The sequence below is a fragment of the Ceratotherium simum genome, chromosome 14 (genome assembly GCF_057802395.1).
Source record: "Ceratotherium simum simum isolate JZ-2026a chromosome 14, ASM5780239v1, whole genome shotgun sequence".
Taxonomy (NCBI): Eukaryota; Metazoa; Chordata; class Mammalia; order Perissodactyla; family Rhinocerotidae; genus Ceratotherium; species Ceratotherium simum.
Genome location: NC_141913.1, coordinates 24,086,776 through 24,094,253, shown reverse-complemented (window position 1 = coordinate 24,094,253; position 7,478 = coordinate 24,086,776). Strand labels below are relative to the sequence as shown.

At 37.3% G+C, this 7,478-nt stretch overlaps 1 protein-coding gene across 1 annotated transcript in view; it reads left to right on the top strand.

Moving 5' to 3' along the window:
* Window positions 1-828: 828 nt before the first annotated feature.
* LOC101403641 (coiled-coil domain-containing protein 178) overlaps window positions 829-7,478 on the top strand; it is a 120,940-nt gene continuing 114,290 nt past the window's right edge. Inside the window, exon 1 of the mRNA XM_087439114.1 lies at window positions 829-1,213. The gene's annotated coding sequence lies outside the window, so the exon portion shown is untranslated. The remainder of the gene's footprint in view (window positions 1,214-7,478) is intronic.

Here is a 7,478-nt window from a genome sequence, read left to right as displayed (position 1 = left end):
TTACGGTTGCTGTAGAGGCCAAGACCCCGGTCGACCTGCCCCAGCTGGTGGAGGGGCTAAAGCAGCTGGCCAAGACGGACCCCGTGGTGCAGTGCATCATCAAGGAGTCAGTTGGGGGAGCACATCATCGCTGGTGCCGGTGAGCTGCACCTGGCAATCTGCCTGAAGGACCACACCTGCATCCCAATCAAGAAATCTGACCCAGTTGTCTCTTACCGTGAGACCGGCAGCGAAGAGTCGAAAGTGCTCTGCCTGTCCAAGTTCCCCAATAAGCACAACCCGCTGTGCATGTAGGCGCCACCCTTCCCTAATGGGCTGGCTATGGAAAGCAAGGGCAAGGTGTCCGCCCCTTCCATGAGCTCAAGCGAGCATCCGCCTGCTACCTGGCAGAGGAGTATCAGTAGCACGTGGTCTAGGCCCACAAGATCTGGTGCTTTGGGCCTGTCAGCACTGGCCCCAACATCCTCACCGACATATCAAGGATGTGCAGTACCTCGGTGAGATCAAGGACCAAGCGTGGTGGCCAGCTTCCAGTGGCGGCGCTGGGCGAGAACGTGCAGGGCATGCCCTTCGATGTCCATGATGTGACGCTGCACAGGGCGCTGCCTCTACGCCAGAGGGCCTTGGTTCATGGAGCCCATCTACCTTGTGGAGATCCACTGTCCGGAACAAGAGGTTGGTGCCTTCTATGGTGTCCTGAACAGGAAGTGGAGCCACATCTTCCAGGAGTGCCAGGTGGCCGACACCCCCATGTTTGTCATGAAGGACTACTTGCCCGTCAACTAGTTCCTTGGCTTCATCGCCGACCTAAGAATCCACACGGGCGCCCCGGCCTTCCCCCAGTGTGTGTTTGACCGCTGGCAAAACCTGCCGGGAGACCCCTTCGACAACACCACCCAGCCCCGCCAGGTCGCTGCGGAGACGCGCAAGCGCAGAGGCCTGGAGGAAGGCATCCCAGCCCGGGACAACTTCCTCGATGAACGGTAGGCGGTCCTTCCCAGCAGCCCCCACTGCGGCGGGCCAGACTCCGGCGGCACTGGCGCCACCGCAACGTTCGACTGCAGAGACCATCCTTAGCGTTCTCCTCACACAGCTCGAAACTGTCCAGACACAGTGATGCTCCACCTGACAGGTTTCTGAGGCCCACTTATTGCTGTCGCTCAACGTAAATATTGATACTGTTGCTTTTGATATTTACTTCAAGATTTCTGAGGTAACAGAAACGCCCTCACAGCGGGGACTTTTTTGGCTTGTTGGGGGATGGGGGATGGGGGTGGGGAGGCGGGATGGGACGCCTTTTTGGATGTTTCATATAAATGAATTCGTAAAATAGTTAGCTTTATCTGGCTTCTCTTACACTAGGATTTTGTCAAGATTCCCTTTTATGGCAGAACACTATTCCACAGTATGAATATTCCATATGTTGTTGATATCAGTAGGTGGATATTTGGGTTGTATCCACTTTGGGGCTATTAGGAATAATGTTAAATGTTCGAGTACAAGTTTTTATGTGAACATACGTTTTCATTTTTGTTGGGTATACATTTAGGACTGAAAGTGCTGGGTCATTTGTTAACGCGATGTTTAACTTTCTGAGTAATTGCCAACTTTCTTTCCAACGAGCTGCAATATTTTACATTCCAAATAGCAGGATATGAGGATTCCAGTTTTTCCACACCGTTGTCAACTCTTATTATTTTTTAACTTTGTTATAGCCATCTTAGTGGGTGTGAAGTGGTATCTCGTAGTTTAGATTTGCATTTCCGTAGCGACTAATGATGATTAGGATCTTTAAATGTGCTTACTGGCCATTTGTATATCTTCTTTGGAGAAATGTCTTTTCAAATCTTCTGCCCATTTTTAAATTGGGTTGGTTATCTTTTTTTGAGTTGTAAGAATTCTTTATATATTTTAGAAACTAGACCTTTATCAGATATATGTTTTGCAAATGTTTTTACCCATGGTAGGGATGGTGTTTTTATTTTTTTGCTAAGGAAGATTCTTCCTGAGCTAACATCTGTTGCCAATCTTCCTCTTTTTGTATGTGAACAGTGGCCACAGCATGGCGACTGGCAGAGGAGTGGTGTAGGTCCACACCCCAGACTGAACCAGGGCGGCTGAAGCTCAGAGCCCAGAACTTAACCAGTAGCCCACTATGGTTGGCCCTTCAATTTCTTGATAATGTCCTTTGCAGCACAAAATTTTTATTTTGGTGGAGCCAATTTATCTAATCTTTAAAATTGCTTGTTTTTTTTTTTTTTTTTTGATATCCTATTAAAGAAACTATCCCCTAATACAAGGTCACAAATATTTACACCTCAGTTTTCTTCTAAGAGTTTTATAGTTTTAGCTCCTGCACTTAAGTCTATGATCCATTTTGAGTTATTTTTTTTTTGTGTGGTTTGAGGTAGGAGTCAAAATTCTTTCTTTTACATGTATATATCCAGTTTTCCTAGTACCATCTGTTGAAAAAAGGCTACAGTATTCTTTTCTCATTGAATAGTCTTGGCACCCTTGTAAAAATCAACTGACCATAGACATGGATGTATTTTAGGGATCTCAATTCTATTCTGTTGATCTACGTGTCCATCCTTATGCCAGTACCACGCTATCTTGATTATTATAGGTTTGTGGTAACTTTTGAAATGAGGAATTGTAATTCCTCCAACTTTGTTGTTTTTTTTCAAGATTATTTTGGCTAATCTGTGTCCTTTGCATTTTGCATTTCCGTGTGAATTTTAGGATCAGCTCGACACTTTCTATTAAAAAAAGGTTATTGGAATTTGATAGGAATTGCATTGACTCTAGATCAATTTGAGGAGTTTTGACATCTTAACAAGATTATATCTTTCAGTCCACTAACACAGGATATCTTTTTTATTTAGGTCTTTAATTTTTTTCAGCTGTGTTTTGTAGGTTTTATTGAACAAGTCTTGCAATTCTTTTGTTAGATGAATTCTTTTTTTTTTTTTTTTTTTTGTGAGGAAGATCAACCCTGAGCTAACATCCATGCTAATCCTCCTCTTTTTGCTGAGGAAGACCAGCTCTGAGCTAACATCTATTGCCAATCCTCCTCCTTTTTTTTCCCCAAAGCCCCAGTAGATAGTTGTATGTCATAGCTGCACATCCTTCTAGTTGCTGTATGTGGGATGCGGTCTTAGCATGGCCGGAGAAGTGGTGCGTCGGTGTGCGCCTGGGATCCGAACCCGGGCCACCAGTAGCGGAGCATGTGCACTTAACTGCTAAGCCATGGGGCCGGCCCTAGATGAATTCTTAAGTATTGTATATTTTTTGATGCCTTTTATTTTATTTTGGATGCCTTTTATTTCATTTTCTTGCTTAATTGTTCTGGCTAGAATCTCCAGAACAATATTGAATAGAAGTGGCAAAGTGTAGCTATGCTTGTCTTTTTCCTGATTTTAGGGGAAAACTTTCACTCTTTACTGTAAAGTGTAATGTTAGCTGTGGATTTTTCTCAAAGTTTCTTTATCATGTTGAGGAAGTTCCTTTCTATTCCTATTTTGTTTAGTGTTTTTACTATGAATGGGATTGAATTTTGTCAAATACTTTTTCTGCATCTATTGAAATGATCCTGTGATTTCTTCCATTTAGTCTATTAATATGGTGTATTACATTGACTTTTGTAAGTTGTAATGTTTCTGGAATAAATCTCATTTAGACATGGTGTATAATCCTTTTTATATGCTACTGGATTTGATTTGCTAGTGTTTTCTGAGGATTTTTGTATTCGTGTTCATAAGGAATATTTTGTGAATAATTGAATAATTTTATTTTCTTGTGATGTCTTTGTCTAGTTTTGATGTCTAGTTTTGGTGTCAGGGTAATGTGGGGCTCATACAATGTATTGGCAAGTGATCCTTCCTCTTCTATTTTTTGGCAAAATTTATGAAGGATCAATGTTAATTCTCTAAATATTTGGTGATATTCATCAGTGAATCCATTTGGTTAAGCACTTTTCTTTGTGGGAGAATTTTTATTAGTAATTTAATTTCTTTAATTGTTATAGATCTATTCAGATTTTCTATTTTTTTGTGAGTTAATTTTGATAGTTTATGATTTTCTAGGAATTTGTCCATTTCATCTAGGTTATCTAATTTATTGGCATAACATTGTTTATAGTATTCCCTTATAAACCTTTCTGTAAGGTCATTAGTAATATCCCTTTTTTTTTCGTTCTTGGTTTTGGTACTTTGAGTATTGTCTCTCTCTTTTTCTCTTGGTCAGTAAAGTTTAAGTTTTGTCAATTTTGTCAATCTTTTCAAGGAACCACCTTTTGGTTCTGTTGATTTTCTCTAATGTTTTGCTATTGTCCATTTCATTTATCACTAATATTATTTCCTTTCTCTGCTTCCTTTGGACTTTATTTTCTCTTCTTTTTCTTTGGATGGGAGGATAGGTTATTAATTTGAGTTCTTTCTTCTTTTTAAATGTAGATATATACAGCTATAAGTTTTCCTTTGAGCATTGATTTCACAAAACCGCATAAATTTAGGTATGTTGTATTTTTGTTTTCATTCATGTCAAAGTATTTTTTAATTTCCCTTGTGATTTCTTCTTTGATCCATTGTTTACTTAGATTTGGTTTAAAATTCGCATATTTGAGAATTTCCCAAATTTTCCTTGGTTATTGATTTCTATTTTTACCTTTGTCCTCAGAGAGGATACTTTGTATGACTTCAACACTTTTCAATATATTGAGACTTGTTTATGGCTTAATATATGCTCTGTCATGGAGAATGTTCCATGTGTGGTAGGAGAGAAATGTGTTTTTTACTCTTGTTGGTGGAATATTCTATAGTTGTCTCTTAGATCTAGTTGGTGTATGATGTTTTCAGGTCTACTATTTACTTGCCTATCTTCTGTCTAGTTGTTTTATCCATTATTTAAAGTGGGCAGTTGAAGTCTCCCTCTATTATTGTTGAATTGTCTATTTCTTATTTCAATTATGTCAACTTTTACTTTATGTATTTTGAGGCTCTGTTAAGTTTGTATATATTTCTAATTGGTGTATCTTCCTGATGGTTTGGCCCTTTTATCATTATAAAATGTCCTTTATTGGTAGTAATAATTTGTGTCTTGAAGTCTTTTTTGTCTGATATTAGTATGTCTACTCCAGCTGTCTTTTATTTACTGTTTGCATGGTATATCTTTTAACATCCTTTTACTTTCAAACTATTTTTGTCTTTGAATCTAAAGTATCTTGTAGATAACATATAGCTGGATCACATTATTTAAAACTATTCTGCCAATCTCTGACTATTGATTGGAGAGTTTAATCCATTTATATTTAGTGTAGTTAATGATAAAGTAACATTTAAATATGCCACTTTGTTACTTTTTTTCTGGGTGTCTTATATCTTTCTTTTCCTTTGTTCCTCCAGTATAGTGAATAGATAGTTTCTAGTGTACCATTTTAATTTACTTGTCACTTGTCTTACTATATATTTTTGAATTTTTTTTTAGTGTTTAATGCTAGAGGTTACAATTAACATCATGTTATAATAATCTAATTCAGATTAATACTAATGTAATTTCAATATTAAATATTAACTTTGCTTCTATATATTCCATTTCACCTTTTCTTTTGCTATTATTGTCACACATTACATCTTTATACATTTGTGCCCACCAGTATAGATTTAAAATTATTGCTTTATAAAATTGTATTTTAAATCAAATAGGACAACAAAAGGAATTATAAACAAAAAATATGTTTATACTCTCTGTTATATTTAACTAATATTTAATACATAGTTACCTTTCTTAGTAGTCCTATGCCATTTATTTCTTCCCGCAGATTCAAGGTACTGTTTTCATTCAACCTGAATGACTTCTTTTATTTTTTTGCAGGGAAGTCTGCTAGTGACAAACTATCAGTTTTTGTTTATCTGTGAATGCCTTAATTTCTGCTTTATTTTTGCAGAACAGTTATGCCAGATTAAAACTTTTGGCTGGCAGTATTTTTTAATTCAGCATTTTAAAAATGTCATTCCATTGCCTTCTGGACTCCATGATTTCTGTTCATAAATCGCCTTTTGATCTTATCGATGATTCCTTGTAAGTGATTCATTGATTGCCTCTTGCTGCTTTCAAGATTCTTTCTTTATCTTTGGCTTTTCACAGTTTGATTATGCTGTGTCTAATTTTGTTCATTCTACTTGGAGTTCCTTGAGCTTCCTGGCTGTGTAAATTAATGTTTTTCATCATATTTGGAATAGTTTAGCCCTTGCGTCTTAAGATAGTCTTTCTACCCCATTCTCTCTCCCATTTTTTTTTCAGATTTCCATTATGCATATGACGGTATGTTTGATGGTGCCCTACAGGTCTTAGGCTCTATTCGTTTTGCTTCATTGTTTGTTTTTTTCTTTTCCTCAGACTGAGTCATCTCAACTGACCTATCTTAAAATTCACTGATTCTTTTTCTGCCTACTTGAATCAGTTATTCAGCCCCTCTGATGAATTTTTCATTTCATTTATTATATGTTTGAATTCCAGAATATCTATTTGGTTCCTTTTTACTGATATTCTCTATTTGGTAAGATGTCATGCTCATACCTTGAAAAAATTCTTTAGATATGGTTTCCTTAGCTCTTAGAATGTATTTAAAATAGATGATGTGAAGTCTTTATCTAATAAGTCTAAAATTTGGACTCCTTCAGGGACAATTTCTATTGATTGACTTTTTTTAATTAATAAATTTTATTTTTAGAGTAGTTTCAGATTTACAGAAAATTAACAGGTAGTGTAGAGTTCCCATATACCCACTATCTCCCCCCTTACAGTTTCAAATATTATTAACATCTTTCATTAGTATCATACATTTGTTACAGTTGATGAACCAATATTGATACATTATTATGAACTAAAGTCTGTATTTTATTTTAGGGATCATTCTTAGTGTTGTATATTTCTATGGGTTTTGACAAATGCATAATGTTATACTAATGCTTCTTAGCCTTTTTCCAACTTAAGTGTGACAAGAAGTCTGGAGGGGGCTGGAGTTGGATATTTCCCTTCCTTACATCAATTATGCTCTGTTAAAGTAGTTTCCCTTGAGGTCCGGTGAAAACAGAACACTCTGGGCATATTTCAAAATGGTTATTTTTACCCTAGGCATAAATTAAAGTAGTTAGTTTTCCTCTGCTCCTTCTGAAAGCAGGAAGGAATATTTCTGCACTGTTTTGCTGTGAAGACCTGGTGGGGCTCCTGGAGATAAAAATGATAAAAGTGTAAGTAGCCCTCTAAGACTGGTTTCCAGAAGTTTTTAATTCTCAAGCTAGTCCACACTGAGCCTCCAACAGTTCATCAATTACAGTTTAAGTTCTTCTGCCCATTCTTGGCTTCAGCATCTTCTGCTCCCAGTAAGCTGTGATTCTCTCTATTTGCCTGTCTCTCTGATTTTTGGGGTGTCAGTGTGCATTGTGACATCAGTTCCCTAAGAGATCTAAGAAAAGTCG